This window comes from Rattus norvegicus, chromosome X (assembly GCF_036323735.1).
Source record: "Rattus norvegicus strain BN/NHsdMcwi chromosome X, GRCr8, whole genome shotgun sequence".
Lineage (NCBI taxonomy): Eukaryota > Metazoa > Chordata > Mammalia > Rodentia > Muridae > Rattus > Rattus norvegicus.
The window spans coordinates 136,472,918-136,492,232 of record NC_086039.1 but is presented as its reverse complement, the minus strand read 5'-3'; the positions used below and the strand labels follow the sequence as shown (position 1 = coordinate 136,492,232).

At 41.9% G+C, this 19,315-nt stretch overlaps 1 long non-coding RNA gene across 2 annotated transcripts in view; it reads right to left on the bottom strand.

Annotated features, from left to right (window-relative positions):
* Window positions 1-19,315, bottom strand: part of LOC102550607 (uncharacterized) — a 180,790-nt gene that overhangs the window by 155,917 nt on the left and 5,558 nt on the right. For both annotated transcript variants that reach the window (XR_597796.4, XR_005498529.2), the window contains exon 2: window positions 7,945-8,007. This is a non-coding gene — a long non-coding RNA (uncharacterized LOC102550607). The remainder of the gene's footprint in view (window positions 1-7,944; window positions 8,008-19,315) is intronic.

The following is a 19,315-nucleotide window of genomic DNA, read 5'->3' as shown; positions in this document are numbered from 1 at the left end:
TAAATAAGAAATACTCAAGTTAATAAAAAAATGTTATCATTGAAAAAAAATCATACTCCTAAAAGCAGTTTATAAACCAGATTATTTGGGTCTGAATGCATTTCCATACATATATGTGTATGGACATGTGTGTTTATATGTATCTATAGCTATATATGTATACATACATACATCGTTTTTCAATTCTTTTCATAATATTTTGATTGATTATTTGGGAATTTCACATCATGAACTCTGATCACACTTACTTTCCGGTCATCTCAGGTATGACCCTGCCACCTTGGGACCTCTCCTACCGCGCCCCCACCAAAAAAAACCGAAGATCTATGTGTGTTGCCCATATACTCACTGGAGCATGATCAAACACTCAGTGGCCAGCCCCTTAAACAAACCTGAATCCTTCCCCACTCATTCCACCAGCAGAAACCATCAGTTGTGGAGAACTACACGTCGGCATCCTTATCAGAATTTTTAAAGATTTATTTATTTATTTATTTATTTATTTATTTATTTATTATATAAGTTCATTGTCACTGTCTTCAGACACACCAGAAGAGGGCATCAGATCCCATTACAGATGGTGTGATTATACATGTGATTGCTGGGATTTGAACTCAGGACCCCCGAGAGCAGTCAGTGCTCTTAACTGCTGAGCCATCTCTCCACTCAGTTATCACAATTTTTAATAGCTCTCCTCAATATTTTCCTGTCTGGGATGTTGGGGTGGGGGTTGAGTAGGGTTAGGTGTTGTCACAGAAGCATCTATGTCGTTTTTTCTCAACTGTGAGTCTGCATTCATTAACACCGTGGCAAAAGTAGCTTCCTTGACCTTACATTCAGCAGAAGCATGGATCATAGACTCCCAAGTGGTCTTTGGCATCAACATGTGACACAGACTTCAACATGATCTCCATTGGCAATACAGACCACAAATATCAACGTGGCTCTCTGCTACAACCTAGGTCACAGACACCATCGTAGCTCCCAGTGGCAGCACAGCCCACAGACACCAACACGGCTTCAGACAACAGCACTGACCACGGACATAAGCATGGCCTTCGGTGGTAACTCAGGTTATGGGTAAACGTAGCCAAGGTGCTGTAAGCCCAGAGACATCCACATGAACTTCAAACTTCAACACAGCCCTAAGCAACCAATCATGCACACCAAAGTGACCTCCACGAGTAGCATGGACCATAGAGGTCTTTCCAGGAGGTCCTGCCCAGGAAATGAACTATTCTTCACCTCGGACATCCTGTTGCTGCTCAGAGCCAGGATTCAATGGCTGGGCAGAATGTTTGGGGTGCTGAGTATGCACAAGTTCCAGGCTGGTGCACACCATCCTGCTGACTCTACGCAGCAATGATATGTTCCTTTGTCCATCACAACCTTCTCTCACCCTTGTCACCAGTGTGATACCTCTAGTTTTGCCTCTCTCCACTGAGAAATTACCACTCGTTTCCTTTGTTGTCCCCATCTCTCCATCATGTACTCACATGATGAACTCACTAGTTCATCCTAGTGGCATTGGAAACGGAAGTGTGTCACATAGATTTCTTTTTATTTTTTTAATTTTTTATTGGTTATTTTGTTTATTTATATTTCAAATACATTTATTTACATTTCTGGTTTCCCCTCCAAAACCCCCCTTTCTATTCTCCCTCCCCTGCCCCCACAAAGGTGCTTACCCCCTGACCTTCCACCCACCCTAGCCTTTACAAGACCAAGGGCTTCTCCTCCCAGTGATGCCAGACAAGGCCATCTTCTGCATATGCAGCTGGAGCCATGGGTCCCTCCATGTGTAGTCTTTGGTTGGTGGTTTTGTCCCTGGGGGGTTCTGAGTGGGGTGGGGTCAGGTTGGTTGATATTGTTGTTTTTCCTATAGGATTGCAAACCCCTTCATCTCCTTCAGTCCTTCCCCTAACTCTTCCATTCGAGGTCCCTGTGCTCAGCAACCATCCTCATTTGTAGCAGTAGGGCTCTGGCAGAGCTTCTCAGGAGACATCCATATCAGGCTTCTGTCAGCAAGCACTTCTTGGCATCAGCAATAGTGTCTGGGTTTGGTGGCTGTATATGGGATGGATCCCCAGGTGGAGAAGTCTCTGCCTTTCCTTTAGTCTCTGCTCTACTTTTTGTCCTTGTATTTCCTTGGGATAGGAGCAATTCTGAGTTAAATTCTGTGAAGGGTGGGTGGCCCCATCCCTCAACAGGGAGCCAGGTGTAACCTCTGGATATGGTCTCTACAGGCTCTCTCTCCTTTTTGTAGGGTATTTCAGCTGATGTCATCCCCATTGCATCCTGGGAGCCTCTTGCTTTTCTGGCATCTGGAATTTTCTGGTAGCTACCCCCAGTTCCCCATCCCCCATTGCTACACTCCTCTGTTCAATTTCCTGACCCTCTGAAAATCTCCCCCATCTCCTCCCACACCCAATCCTGCTCCCCGTTTTTTCCCTCTCTTCCTCCCAAGTCCCACTCATCATCAACCTCCTGTCATTATTTTGCTCCCCCTTCTAAGTAGGACTGAGGCACCCACACTTTGGTCTTTCTTATTCTTGACCTTCATATGATCTGTAAGTCGTATCGTGGGGATTCTGAGCTTTTGGGCTAATATCCACTTATCAATGAGTGCATATCATCTGTGTTCTTTTGTGATTGGGTTACCTCACTCAGGATGATATTTTCCAGTTCCAACCATTTGCCTATGAATTTCATAAAGTCATTGTTTTGGATAGCTGAGTAATATTCCATTGTGTAGATGTACCACATTTTCTGTATCCATTCCTCTGTTGAAGGGCATCTGGGTTCTTTCCATTTTCTGGCTATTATAAATAAGGCTGCGATGAACATAGTGGAGCACGTGTCTTTTTTGTATGTTGGGGCATCTTGTGGGTGTATGCCCAAGAGAGGTATAGCTGGATCCTCAGGCAGTTCAATGTCCAATTTTCTGAGGGACCTCCAGACTGATTTCCAGAATGGTTGTACCGGTCTGCACTCCCACCAACAATGGAGGAGTGTTCCTCTTTCTCCACATCCTGACCAGCATCTGCTGTCCCCTGAGTTTTTGATCTTAGCCATTCTCACTGGTGTGAGGTGAAATCTCAGGGTTGTTTTGATTTGCATTTCCCTTATGACCAAAGATGTTGAACATTTCTTTAGGTGTTTCTCAGCCATTCGGCGTTCCTCAGCTGTGAATTCTTTGTTTAGCTCTAAACCCCATTTTTAAATAGGGTTATTTGTATCCCTGCGGTCTAACTTCTTGAGTTCTGTGATTATTTTGGATATAAGCCCTCTTTTTGTTGTAGGATTGGTAAAGATCTTTTCCCAATCTGTGGGGTTTTTTCCTTAAACAGCTTTACATGTAAATATTTATTGCAGTGAGTTGTTGGTCTGGTTCAAGGTTTATGGTTTCTGAAGCATCATAAATACTGGGCCACTGTTCAGACTTGTTTTGAGACTTGCCCAGAGTCAGGATGATGATGTTGCAGCTAGGCAGGGTGTCCGGGGGCAGGTTCTTCTCCCTGTTATTGGTGCCAGCAGCCCCAAGGCTATTGGCTATGACCTTTGTGCTTGCATCCTGCTAGCTGAGAAGCAGCAAGCAAAGGGTATAGATTCATCAGTCTCTGATGCACATACATGCCACTCTGTTCGGCCATCCTTCTTTCCACTTTTGTGAGTCCACTTTTTAAAAACATCTTCTCATAAGACTTTTTTCTTAGTTGTTCCAGAGCTATATCTGGGCTCTTCAGACTACCTTTCCACAGCTGTATCAACTTTCAAAGCCTCCATCATGTCTGAGACTCCTCAAAGCTTCCCAGCAGGTGTGGGTCTGCCATCTTTTTTCTATATAGTCATTATTTAATTGGGAACTATGCACCAAAACCTAACAGTGATTATCTCTGATTAAGAGGTTTGCAGGTGTGTGTGTGTGTGTGTGTGTGTGTGTGTGTGTGTGTGTGTGTGTGTGTATGTGTGTGTGTGTGTGTGTGTGTGTGTGTGTACAGGTGCATGTGTCTCTGTACACACCTATAGAATCTAAACTGGATTTCCTCTGCTGTCTCTCTGTGCTTTATTCCTTTGAGACAAAATCTCCTACTGGACTTAAAGATCAATGCTTTTGGCTAGGCTGGCAGGCCAGTAAACGCCAATGATGTTCCCTCTGCCTCTGTTTGCTCCCTTAGTGCTGGGATTACAGTTCTAGATGGTTAAGTTTGGCATTTTTAAATGCGTGTTCCTAGAATCTGAACTCAAGTTCTTATGCTAACATACCAAATGATACTGTCGTCTGAGTCTTCTCCTCAGTCCAGATTGTAGGCTTATCTCAGTTTTCTTCTTGCTTATCTGCACTAATTTTTCCAGTATGAACATGTACTATTTATAAAAATAAGATGCAACATATAGTGAAATTATGGTGTGCTGGTTGGCGTCTGTTAACTTGATGAAAGCCTCAATGTTTGGGAAGAAGACATCTTTACAAAATGCCTCTATAAGACTGACCTGGAGGAAAATCTATGGGGATACTCTTTTGGTTGATGTGAGAGGTGCAAGCTCTCTGTGGATGGGACCATTTCTAAGTGGGTGACTCTGAATAATATAAGAAAGCAGGCTAAGTAAGCTATGGAGATCAAGCCAGTAAGCAGCACTCTTTCATGGCCTCTACATCAGCTGCTGTCTCCAAACTTCTGCCTTGACCCCATCAGTGATGGAGTAAGATCTGAGAGTTTTAAGTTCAAGTTCCTTGGTTGTAGTGTTTTATCAAAGCAATAGAAAAGTTAACTAAGATGAATATAGATAGAAGATGGAAGGTAGAGGAAGATTTTGTTTTAGGGCCATGAAATTATGAGAGCTTTCTTTTCTTTTCCTTCCTTCCTTCCTTCCTTTCTCTCTCTCTTTCTTTCTTTCTTTCTTTCTTTCTTTCTTTCTTTCTTTCTTTCTTTCTTTCCATCTTTCCTTCTTTCTTCCTTTTTTTTGCATTTTTCTCCCCACTTCCTGACCACCCAAAAAGAATGCTCAATTATAAGAAAAGTCCTTGCTAGCTCACATCATGTTTCAGCCTTGCTCAGAGAAAAACACATTTTTTCATCCTGCCTCCCACATATTCCCTTCCATTCTCAATACAGTGAAATGCTCCACAGGATTGGTACCTTTTGCTGACTCTCTCTCTTTTTATTATTTTATAATTTTTATTGGATATATTTCTCTATTTACATTTCGAATGTTATTCCCCTTCCTGGTTTCCTGTCCATAAACCTCCTATCCCCTCCCCCTTCCCCATAAGGGTGTTCCCCCCATACAGCCCTCCTTACTGCCCCCCCTGACATTCCCCTACTCTGAGGTTCCAGCCTTGGCAGGACCCAGGGCTTCCCCTTACACTGGTGATCTTACTAGGATATTCATTGCTACCTATGAGGTCAGAGTCCAGGGTCAGTCCATGTATAGTCTTTAGGTAGTGGCTTAGTCCCTGGAAGCTCTGGTTGCTTGGCATTGTTGTTCATATGGGGTCTCGAGCCCCTTCAAGTCTTTCAATCCTTCCTCTAATTCCCCCAAAGGGGTTCCTGTTCTCAGTTCCGTGGTTTGCTGATAGCATTGACCTCTGTATTTGACATGCTCTGGATGTGTCTCTCAGGAGACAGCTATCTGGTCCCTTTCAGCATGCATTTTTTAGCTTCATATGAGAGCTTTCTTAGTCCTTGAATTTGTGGTGTAGCTATTGCTTCACTGTCTTTAAAAAATGAAAGCTCCAGTGTCTAAAAATTATATTATAAATCATTCCTATGCTTTTTAGCAGATGAAATCATTTGTGGTCAATAACTAGTGCTTCTTGAAGGAAAATATTGAGAAGGGACTATTCTTCAGCATCTAGACTTGTCTTGATAAACTGAATAGACCACACATTTGCCACCCTGCTGATTGGCTTCATTCTTGCCTCTTTTGATTCTGGTCCTTAATGCCATCCAGACCCTTCAGAATTTCTAAATCTTTCTACCACTTTGGAAAGTGAGAAACTCTTCCCATGGTAGTCAGGAAGAACTGACGTCTCTGCTCTTGGGCATGGCTCCATTATGTCTTCTCAATATGTAAGGCTAAAAGTACAGAGTCTTCATGGCTGTCAGGACAATGAGTACCTGCTCAGGCAGGTACCTTTCTCCCTATCTGTTCTCTGAGCAATTGTCTATTCCTACAATATACCTCCTCCTCCAGGATACATTCTCTTGGTGACAAGCTCATGATTGGAATGTGGAACTCTGACCCACAATCCATATGGCAACTCAGATTAAGACAGTAGAAAAGAAATTCGCCACCTTATTATTTTCCCTATTTTCCTTAGGGATAGCCGAACATGCTTACAGCAGTGGCTTGGGTTTTAAATTTAGATGGCCTTCCAGTTAACAAGAACTGAATTGTTGAATGCTTTATGTATCTGAAACCTATGTGATGGACGTGTAGTAGTAAACAATGTGGATACTATGTTCTTTTTTTTTTTTTCTGTTGTGAGGTTTCTCTGGAATCTTATGATAACTTTCCAATTATGAACAAACCAAACAAGACTAGGCATGTGAACTCTGGAGTGATGACTGGCAGAACATGTTCCACATGTCTCCACAGTGTGGCCCTTCTCTTTAATTTTGGTTCTTTGTTTCGTTGAGAGTGCCTCTGCCTCTAGGAAATATGCATTTTCATCACAAACACATGCTATATACCATTTATCACCATCTTGTCATTATGAAATTTTCTCAGTGGCCAACCTTTCAGATTTCTTTTTTTTTTTTTTTTTGGTTCTTTTTTTTTCGGAGCTGGGGACCGAACCCAGGGCCTTGCGCTTCCTAGGTAAGCACTCTAACCACTGAGCTAAATCCCCAGCCCCAACCTTTCAGATTTCTAAGAGGGGAAGTACACACTGCCTAACTTTCATGGTGAGATGAAAGAAAATGTATTCCTGTTAACCACACTTAGGGAATAGAATTTTCCAGTAATAGTGAAACTGACTGTCACTGAAAAAGAGGCACTCTCTACTAAAGAAGTCTTTTAAAAGATTTCTTTAAAATGTAACTTGCATTGTTTACGTCTGATTTATATTTATAGTTCTGACTATATTTATATTTAACAAGTGATTTTCCAGCAGAAACTTAACTAAGATGTGCCCCATATTTACCAAAGATTTCCCTCATATTGGCTTTTAAAATGATGGATATGAGGGGTAAAAATTAACCACTGATCAGTTTTCGTTTGCTGTGAGTTCTAGGTATGTGGCTCTGAGTATACAAACTATTTTATTTTCAATTATGAGTGTGGGTTTGCACATGTGAGTGCAGTGCCTGTGGCGGCCAGAAGAGGGCATCGGATCCCCTGGAGCTGTAGTTAACAGGAGGTTGTGCGCTGCCTGAGGTGGGTGTTGGGAGCTGAACTTGTGTGTTCTGTAACAGCAGTATGTGCTCTTAACCACTGAGTCATTTCTCCAGCCTCAGACAGGCTTTTTTTTTTATCTGAAGAGAGAGCTGTTTTCTTGAGAGAAGTTGGCCTGCAGCTCATGATGCTTTAATGAATCCCCAGACATTGAATCTAAAAGATTTTTATTAAGCTTTGAAGCTTTTGGAGTTTCTGCTCAACTGAGGTCAGTGCTGGTAGAGTGTCCCCTAGCTACATGCCCTGATAGGCACAGCCTCTTGGTATATTGTCTTAATGGCTAGCGGAACCGCCTCCTGTTCCTCCCCTCCCGTGGTTGTCACTGCTCCAGAAATACCCCAAAATGGTACTAAATGATGTGCAAACACACCAGATGGATTGCTAATCTCTTTCTATGGCTTCTTAATGGTGCATTCACAGCCCCTTGGAGCAAACTCAATTTCTCTCTGTGCACTCTATTTCCACTTTTGCAATTTCAGAAGAAATCATTTTGGCAAACATATTTTGTGACTTGGATGAGAGGTAATTTATACAATTGCTTACCTACTACAACACCAAGCTGCAACTTCAGTCACAGGAGGATGGATAGCTATTCATCAGTCACAGCTGAAACACATAAAAGGATGTGAACCTTTTTATGTAGCCAAAGCTAAGAATGAAGGGACTACTCAGAGAAAATCTTGTTTCTTTGGGGTGGGAGAGCAGCAAATAGCATAAACCAAAGTCAGCACTTTGGTGGGTTGTTTCTTGTTGTTGTTATTGTTATTGTCGTTTTGGTTTTGTTTTTAATGTTTTTTTTTAAAAACAGAGTCTTTTTGCTATATTCTCTATGTAAACCAGGCTGTCCTCAAATTCGAAGACCCACCTGCCTCTCCCTTTGGAGTACTGGGATTAAAGGTGTGCACCACCATGCCCAGGGCAAAGTCAATATTTTGGATTTTAACTTTAGGTTGCCCACTGAGTCTTAAAGAACTACGCATGAGAAAGCAGGGTGTGGATGGCTAGTACTTGCTTCCCTCAAGCATCAAAGTAGGCTTAGAATACATAGCGATTTCCAGGTAACCCATGGAAACAAGAACTTGTCAATAAACAAAGAAACAAACTACAAATGAACCCAACTGAGAGCCTAAAACTTGAATTGAACAAATGCCACAGAATTAAGAGCAAGAATTGCCAGGTCATCTGGGATAGGGGTGTAGCTATAGCTCGAATATTTGGGGTGATTGGGCATAGGGGTCATGATGAGACATGGTCAGTTCCATAGTTGGGTGAGTTGTCTCCTTCCCTGTATCTGTTCTGGTAAGGGGAGCCATGGGTACTCCCAAGGGAATCCTGTATTTACTCAGATGTTGTTTTATATTTCAGACCTATAAGAATTTAAAGTCATATCTATATACACTGCCCCCCCAACATGCGTGCACTTTGGACAGAAGAGCTCCCATCTCAGGATGAGAGAGTGTCTGTTCATGACTATGGTTACCCATTAAAGTGACAGGAACCTTAAACATCTCAAATGCTTCTGATAGTTGGAATCATACCGCTAGACTTAGGACTCAGAAGCCAGGACTTCCTTTTTAGCTCTCCCAAGCGATTCCAATGTGCTCACTGTGTTAAGCAGTTGAGAAGGATGAAGGGTTGAAGGCAGTGGGCTTTTAAGATCAGTGCAGAGTGGAATCATCTGGTGATTACTGCTAGCATATGAGAGGATCATGGATTACAGAGGCATACCTTTCCATACATGGATACAATGTACTTTGTTCATATGCATCCCCACTACTACTTTTCTTATCATTCTCTCTTCTCTCCTCTTTCCCCCTTTCTGTATTCATAAGAGCTGGGAAATATTGTTGAAATTAATGATTAGGGCCTGGATTTGGTAGACTTAGGCTTGCTCTTCAGCCCCATATAAATCTCTATATGGAGACTCATGCCTGTAATCCAAGCACTCGGGACATGGAAACAGACAAATTAAAAATTCAAGGTCTATGGCTAGAGAGATGACTCAGCAGCTAAGAGCACTGACTGCTCTTCCAGTGGTTCTGAGTTCAATTCTCACCAACCACCTGGGGGTCCACAACCATCTTTAATAGGATCCCTCTTTTGGTGTGTCTAAAGACAGGTACATTATACTCACATAAATAAAATAAATAAATAAAAATTCAAGGTCTGACATCCTTAGTCATCAGGGAAATGCAAATCAAAACAACCCTGAGATTCCACTTCACACCAGTCAAAATGGCAAAGATAAAAAACTCAGGTGACAGCAGATGCTGGCGAGGATGTGGAGAAAGAGGAATACTTCTCCTTTGTAGGTGGGATTTTAAACTGGTACAACTACTCTGGAAATCAGTCTGGAGGTTCCTCAGGAAATTGGACATTGAACTACCTGAGGACCAGCTATACCACTCTTGGGCATATACCCAAAAGATGCCCCAACATATAAAAAAGACACGTGCTCCACTATGTTCATAGCAGCCTTATTTATAATAGCCAGAAGCTGGAAAGACCCCAGATGCCCTTCAACAGAGGAATGGATACAGAAAATGTGGTACATCTACACAATGGAGTTCTACTCAGCTATCAAAAACAGTGACTTCATGAAATTCATAGGCAAATGGAATGAACTAGAAAATATCATGCTGAGTGAGGTAACTCAATCAACAGAAAAACACAATGGCATGCAGTCATTAATAAGTGGATATTAGCCCCAAAGCTTGAATTACCGAAAATGCAATCCATGGAAGACATGAAGCTCAAGAAGGATGACCAAAGTGTGGATGCTTCACTCCTTCTTAAAAGGGGGAACAAAAATATTCATAGGAGGGCATATGGAGGCAAAGTTTAGAGCAGAGAATGAAGGAATGCCTGTTCAGAGCCTGCCCTACATGTGGCATACACACACACACACACACACACACACACACACACACACACACACACAGAGTCACCAAGATTAGATAAGATTGATGAAGCTAAGTAGTGCATGCTGACAGGAACCGAATATAGATGTGTCCTGAGAGACACGGCCAGAGCATGTCAAATACAGAGGTGAATGCTAACAGCAAACCACTGAACTGAGAACAGGACCAACGTTTGAGGAATTAGAGGAAGGATTGAAAGAGCTGAAGGGGCTTGAAACCCCAAAAGTACAACAATGCCAACCAACCAGAGCTTCCAGGGACTAAACCACTACTCAAAGACTATACAGGGGCTGACCCTGGGCTCCAACTGCATATGTAGCAGATGATGGCCTTCTTGGGCACCAATGGAAGGAGACGACCTTGGTCCTGCCAAGGTTGGACCTCCAGTGCAAGGGAATGTTGGGGGTGGCGGTTAGGGGGTGGATGGGGAAGGGAACACCCTTATTAAAGGGGACGGAGAGAAGATAGGGGGCTTATGGACAGAAAACCGGGAAAGGGAATAACATTTCAAATGTAAATAAAGAAATATCCAAGAAAAGAAAAAAGAAAAAAAATTCAAGGTCTGGTTGTGACTCAGAGGATATAGAACTTAAAGAGGTCACCTCCTGTAGTAGGAACCTCAGTGGAGCCAAAGGGACACAACCCAACCACAAAATCTTTGGCTCAAAATTTATCCTTTCTACAAGAAACACCGGGATGGGGGATGGAACAGAGACTGAGTGAATAGTTAAGTAATAACTGGCCCAACTAGAGACCCATCCCATGTGTAAGCAACAATCTTTTACACTATTAATGATACTGTTATGCTTATAGCTGTCTTCTGAGAGGCTCCACCCAGCAGTTGACTCAGATGGAGGCAGAGACCCACAGTCAGAGAGTGGATGGCGCTCAGGGACACTTATGGAAGAATAGGAGGAAGGATTGTGGGCCCCCAAAGGGGATAGGAACTCCACAGGAAGACCAACAGAGTCAACCAACTTGGACCATTGAGATTCTCAGAGACTGAACTAAAGTACATACATGGCTTGGACCTAGGCCACGTCACACATATGTAGCAGATGTGCAGCTTCATGTGGGTCCCAAACAACTAGATCGGAGGCTATCCCAAAGGCTGTTGCCTATCTGTTGGGTATGTTCTAGCTAGGCTGCCTTGTTTGGACTCAGTGGGAGAGGGTGTGCTTGGCTCCACAGAGACTTGAAATCCCAGGGTAGGGGGGATACCAAGAGAAGTCCCACCATCTTGTAGGAGAAGGGAATGGGGGAGGATTTTGGGGGGGTGACCAGAAGGGGAGCAGTGAGAGGGATGTAAAGTGAATAAAACAAACAAACAGACAAACAAATGAAAGAAAACTATCAATAACCCCTTGAAATCATCCCCGTTTTCTGTCTCTAAGTACTCTCCTAGCAGAGGTACTTCAGATTCTTCGGCATTGGTGGTTCATTCAGTGCTCAAAATCCCAATGTGATGACTAAAAATATTCCATTTTATAGAAGGCATCTGTCTTGGTCCCTAATAGCTATTTGTTTCAGATTCAACTTCCTCCATGACAGGTTCTCTGTAACCCTGACTCACTGACCTCCCCTCAGAAATATATAGCCGTAACTATCTGCTATGGTATGATATGACTAACTGCTTTTTTGCTTCGGTAACCTGCTTGTGCAGACATTCAAAGTCCTTTTTGACATTGCCATGACTACCTAATCTTGGCAGAGCAGAATGGCCCCTGGCTTGCTTGTGGAGATACTCAAGGGCTCTGTGAGGTTTTTGCCTTTAAAAATCCCTTCCCTTGAAACCCGCGGATCCCTGCCCCCAGCAGCTCACTGCTCCCAAACCCCGAGGGAGAGACAGCTCACCGCCCAGACAGGTGGGCACTCCTGAGACTGCAGAGCGGAAGAGACCACCAACACTGCCCACGCCTGCCCACATCCCTGGCCCAAGAGGAAACTGTATACGGCCTCTGGGTTCCTGGAGATGAGGGCACAAGAGCAGCAGGTCCCCTGCGTCTGAGACACCACCGGAACCTGAAGGGACTGGCCAGATAAACAGTTCTCTGCACCCAAATCCGGTGGGAGGGGGAGCTAAACCTTCAGAGAGGCAGACATGCCTGGGAAACCAGAAGAGACTGCACTCTGTCCACATCTCTGACGCCAGAGGAAAACATCAAACGCCATCTGGAACCCTGGTGCACAGAAGCTCCCAGAAAGGGCTGCCCCCGAGGAGAGCTCATAAGCAACACCCCAAGAGCAAACTTGAGCCTCGGGACCACAGGTAAGACAAACCTTCCTGCTCCAAGCAACCTGCCTGGTGAACTCAAGACAAAGGCCCACAGGAACAGCTGAAGACCTGTAGATATGAAAAACTACACACCCGAAAGCAGAACACTCTGTTCCCATAACTGGCAGAAAGAAAACAGGAAAACAGGTCTACAGCACTCCTGAAACACAGGCTTATAGGACAGTCTAGCCACTGTCAGAAATAGCAGAACAAAGTAACACTAGAGATAATCTGATGGCGAGAGGCAAGCGCAGGAACCCAAGCAACAGAAACCAAGACTACATGGCATCATCTGAGCCCAATTCTCCCACCAAAGCAAACACGGAATATCCAAACACACCAGAAAAGCAAGATCTAGTTTCAAAATCATATTTGATCATGATGCTGGAGGACTTCAAGAAAGACATGAAAAACGCCCTTAGAGAAACACAGGAAAACATAAATAAACAAGTAGAAGCCTACAGAGAGGAATCACAAAAATCCCTGAAAGAATTCCAGGAAAACACAATCAAACAGTTGAAGCAATTAAAAATGGAAATAGAAGCAATCAAGAAAGAACACATGGAAACAACCCTGGATATAGAACACCAAAAGAAGAGACAAGGAGCCCTAGATACAAGCATCACCAACAGAATACAAGAGATAGAAGAGAGAATCTCAGGAGCAGAAGATTCCATAGAAATCATCGACTCACCAGTCAAAGATAATGTAAAGTGGAACAAGCTGCTGGTCCAAAACATACAGGAAATCCAGGACTCAATGAGAAGATCAAACCTAAAGATAATAGGTATAGAAGAGAGTGAAGACTCCCAGGTCAAAGGACCAGTAAATATCCTCAACAAAATCATAGAAGAAAACTTCCCTAACCTAAAGAAAGAGATACCCATAAGAGGCATACAGAACTCCAAATAGATTGGACCAGAAAAGAAATTCCTCCCATCACATAATAGTCAAAACACAAAATGCACAAAATAAAGAAAGAATATTAAAATCAGTAAGGGAAAAAAGTCAAGTAACATATAAAAGCAGACCTATCAGAATCACACCAGACTTTTCGCAGGAGCCTATGAAAGCCAGAAGATCCTGAACAGATGTCATACAGACCCTAAGAGAACACAAGTGCCAGCCCAGGTTACTGTATCCTGCAAAACTCTCAATTAACATAGATGGAGAAACCAAGATATTCCATGACAAAACCAAATTTACACAATATCTTTCTACAAATCCAGCACTACGAAGGATAATAAATGGTAAAGCCCAACATAAGGAGGCAAGCTATACCCTAGAAGAAGCAAAAAACTAATCGTCTTGGCAACAAAACAAAGAGAAGAAAAGCACACAAACATAACCTCACATCCAAACATGAATATAAAAGGAAGCAATAATCACTATTCCTTTATATCTCTCAACATCAATGGCCTCAAAACCCCAATAAAAAGACATAGATTAACAAACTGGATATGCAACGAGGACCCTGCATTCTGCTGCCTACAGGAAACACACCTAAGAAACAAAGATAGACACTACCTCAGAGTGAAAGGCTGGAAATCAATTTTCCAAGCAAATGGTCGGAAGAAGCAAGCTGGAGTAGCCATTCTAATATCAAATAAAATCAATTTTCAACTAAAAGTCATCAAAAAAGATAAGGAAGGACACTTCATATTCATCAAAGGAAAAATCCACCAAGATGAACTCTCAATCCTAAATATCTATACCCCAAATACAACAGCACCTACATACATAAAAGAAACCTTACTAAAGCTCAAAACACACATTGCACCTCACACAATAATAGTAGGAGATTTCAACACCCCATTCTAATCAATGGAAAGATCATGGAAACAGAAATTAAACAGAGACGTAGACAGACTAAGAGAAGTCATGAAACAAATGGACTTAACAGATATTTATAGAACATTCTATCCTAAAACAAAAGGATATACATTCTTCTCAGCTCCTCATGGTACTTTCTCCAAAATTGACCATATAATTGGTCAAAAAACGGGCCTCAACAGGTACAGAAAGATAAAAATAATCCCATGCGTGCTATCAGACCACCACGGCCTAAAGCTGGTCTTCAATAACAATAAGGGAAGAACGCCCACATATACGTGGAAGTTGAACAATGCTCTACTCAATGATAACCTGGTCAAGGAAGAAATAAAGAAAGAAATTAAAGACTTCTTAGAATTTAATGAAAATGAAGGTACAACATACCCAAACTTATGGGACACAATGAAAGCTGTGCTAAGAGGAAAACTCATAGCTCTGAGTGCCTGCAGAAAGAAACAGGAAAGAGCACATGTCAGCAGCTTGACAGCACACCTAAAAGCTCTAGAACAAAAAGAAGCAAATACACCCAGGAGGAGTAGAAGGCAGGAAATAATCAAACTCAGAGCTGAAATCAACCAAGTAGAAACAAAAAGGACCATAGAAAGAATCAACAGAACCAAAAGTTGGTTCTTTGAGAAAATCAACAAGATAGATAAACCCTTAGCCAGATTAACGAGAGGACACAGAGAGTGTGTCCAAACTAACAAAATCAGAAATGAAAAGGGAGACATAACTACAGATTCAGAGGAAATTCAAAAAATCATCAGATCTTACTATAAAAGCCTATATTCAACAAAACTTGAAAATCTGCAGGAAATGGACAATTTCCTAGACAGATACCAGGTACCGAAGTTAAATCAGGAACAGATAAACCAGTTAAACAACCCCATAACTCCTAAGGAAATAGAAGCAGTCATTAAAGTTCTCCCAACCAAAAAGGGCCCAGGTCCAGACGGGTTTGGTGCAGAATTCTATCAGACCTTCATAGAAGACCTCGTACCAATATTATCCAAACTATTCCACAAAATTGAAACAGATTGAGCACTACCGAATTCCTTCTATGAAGCCACAATTACTCTTACACCTAAACCACACAAAGACCCAACAAAGAAAGAGAACTTCAGACCAATTTCCCTTATGAATATCGACGCAAAAATACTCAATAAAATTCTGGCAAACCGAATCCAAGAGCACATCAAAACAATCATCCACCATGATCAATTAGGCTTCATCCCAGGCATGCAGAGATGGTTTAATATACGGAAAACCATCAACGTGATCCATTATGTAAACAAACTGAAAGAACAGAACCACATGAAGATTTCATTAGATGCTGAGAAAGCATTTGACAAAATTCAACACCCCTTCATGATAAAAGTCCTGGAAAGAATAGGAATTCAAGGCCCATATCTAAACATCGTAAAAGCCATATACAGCAAACCAGTTGCTAACACTAAACTAAATGGTGAGAAACTTGAAGCAATCCCACTACAATCAGGGACTAAACAAGGCTGCCCACTCTCTCCCTACTTATTCAATATAGTTCTTGAAGTTCTAGCCAGAGCAATCAGACAACAAAAGGAGGTCAAGGGGATACAGATCAGAAAAGAAGAAGTCAAAATATCACTATTTGCAGATGATATGATAGTATATTTAAGTGATCCCAAACGTTCCACCAGAGAACTTCTAAAGCTGATAAACAACTTCAGCAAAGTGGCTGGATATAAAATTAACTCAAATAAATCAGTAGTAGCCTTCCTCTACACAAAAGAGAAACAAGCAGAGAAAGAAATTAGGGAAACGACACCCTTCATAATAGACCCAAACAATATAAAGTACCTCGGTGTGACTTTAACCAAGCAAGTAAAAGATCTGTACAATAAGAACTTCAAGACTCTGAAGAAAGAAATTGAAGAAGACCTCAGAAGATGGAAAGATCTCCCATGCTCATGGATTGGCAGGATTAATATAGTAAAAATGGCCATTTTACCAAAAGCAATCTACAGATTCAATGCAATCCCCATCAAAATACCAATCCACTTCCTCAAAGAGTTAGACAGAACAATTTGCAAATTCATCTGGAATAACAAAAAACCCAGGATAGCTAAAACTCTCCTCAACAATAAAAGGACTTCAGGGGGAATCACTATCCCTGACCTCAAGCAATATTACAGAGCAGTAGTGATAAAAACTGCATGGTATTGGTACAGAGACAGACAGATAGACCAGTGGAACAAAATTGAAGACCCATAAATGAACCCACACACCTATGGGCACCTGATTTTTGACAACGGAGCCAAAACCATTCAATGGAAAAAAGATAGCATTTTCAGCAAATGGTGCTGGTTCAACTGGAGGTCGACATGTAGAAGAATGCAGATCGATCCATGCTTATCACACTTTACAAAGCTTAAGTTCAAGTGGATCAAGGACCTCCACATCAAACCAGATACACTCAAACTAATAGAAGAAAAACTAGGGCAGCATCTGGAACACATGGGCACTGGAAAAAATTTCCTGAACAAAACACCAATGGCTTATGCTCTAAGATCAAGAATCGACAAATGGGATCTTATAAAACTGCAAAGCTTCTGTAAGGCAAAGGACACTGTGGTTAGGACAAAACGGCAACCAACAATTGGGAAAAGATCTTTACCAATCCTACAACAGATAGAGGGCTAATATGCAAAATATACAAAGAACTCAAGAAGTTAGACCGAAGGGCGACAAATAACCCTATTTAAAAATGGGGTTCAGAAACTTGAAGCAATCCCACTAAAATCAGGGACTAGACAAGGCTGCCCACTCTCTCCCTACTTATTCAATATAGTTCTTGAAGTTCTAGCCAGAGCAATCAGACAACAAAAGGAGATCAAGGGGATACAGATCGGAAAAGAAGAGGTCAAAATATCACTATTTGCAGACGACATGATAGTATATTTAAGTGATCCCAAAAGTTCCACCAGAGAACTACTAAAGCTGATAAACAACTTCAGCAAAGTGGCTGGGTATAAAATTAACTCAAATAAATCAGTTGCCTTCCTCTATACAAAAGAGAAACAAGCCGAGAAAGAAACTAGGGAAACGACACCCTTCATAATAGACCCAAATAATATAAAGTACCTCGGTGTGACTTTAACCAAGCAAGTAAAAGATCTGTACTATAAGAACTTCAAGACACTGAGGAAAGAAATTGAAGAAGACCTCAGAAGATGGAAAGATCTCCCATGCTCATGGATTGGCAGGATTAATATAGTAAAAATGGCCATTCTACCAAAAGTGATCTACAGATTCAATGCAGTCCCCATCAAAATACCAATCCAATTCTTCAAAGAGTTAGACAGAACAATTTGCAAATTCATCTGGAATAACAAAAAACCCAGGATAGCTAAAGCTATCCTCAACAATAAAAGGACTTCAGGGGGAATCACTATCCCTGAACTCAAGCAGTATTACAGAGCAATAGTGATAAAAACTGCATGGTATTGGTACAGAGACAGACAGATAGACCAATGGAATAGAATTGAAGACCCAGAAATGAACCCACACACCTATGGTCACTTGATTTTTGACAAAGGAGCCAAAACCATCCAATGGAAAAAAGATAGCATTTTCAGCAAATGGTGCTGGTTCAACTGGAGGGCAACATGTAGAAGAATGCAGATCGATCCATGCTTATCACCCTGTACAAAGCTTAAGTCCAAGTGGATCAAGGACCTCCACATCAAACCAGACACACTCAAACTAATAGAAGAAAAACTAGGGAAGCATCTGGAACACATGGGCACTGGAAAAAATTTCCTGAACAAAACACCAATGGCTTATGCTCTAAGATCAAGAATCGACAAATGGGATCTCATAAAACTGCAAAGCTTCTGTAAGGCAAAGGACACTGTGGTTAGGACAAAACGGCAACCAACAGATTGGGAAAAGATCTTTACCAATCCTATAACAGATAGAGGCCTTATATCCAAAATATACAAAGAACTCAAGAAGTTAGACCGCAGGGAAACAAATAACCCTATTAAAAAATGGGGTTCAGAGCTAAACAAAGAATTCACAGCTGAGGAATGCGGAATGGTGGAGAAACACCTAAAGAAATGTTCAACATCTTTAGTCATAAGGGAAATGCAAATCAAAACAACCCTGAGATTTCACCTCACACCAGTGAGAATGGCTAAGATCAAAAACTCAGGTGACAGCAGATGCTGGCGAGGATGTGGAGAAAGAGGAACACTCCTCCATTGTTGGTGGGATTGCAGACTGGTAAAACCATTCTGGAAATCAGTCTGGAGGTTCCTCAGAAAATTGGACATTGAACTGCCTGAGGATCCAGCCATACCTCTCTTGGGCATATACCCAAAAGACGCCTCAACATATAAAAGAGACACGTGCTCCACTATGTTCATCGCAGCCTTATTTATAATAGCCAGAAACTGGAAAGAACCCAGATGCCCTTCAACAGAGGAATGGATACAGAAAATGTGGTACATCTACACAATGGAATATTACTCAGCTATCAAAAACAACGAGTTTATGAAATTCGTAGGCAAATGGTTGGAACTGGAAAATATCATCCTGAGTGAGCTAACCCACTCACAGAAAGACATACATGGTATGCACTCATTGATAAGTGGCTATTAGCCCAAATGCTTGAATTACCCTAGATCCCTAGAACAAAGGAAACTCAAGACAGATGATCAAAATGTGAATGCTTCACTCCTTCTTTAAATGAGGAAAAAGAATACCCTTTGCAGGGAAGGGAGAGGCAAAGATTAAAACAGAGACTGAAGGAACACCCATTCAGAGCCTGCCCCACAGGTGGCCCATACATATACAGCCACCCAATTAGACAAGATGGATGAAGCAAAGAAGTGCAGACCGA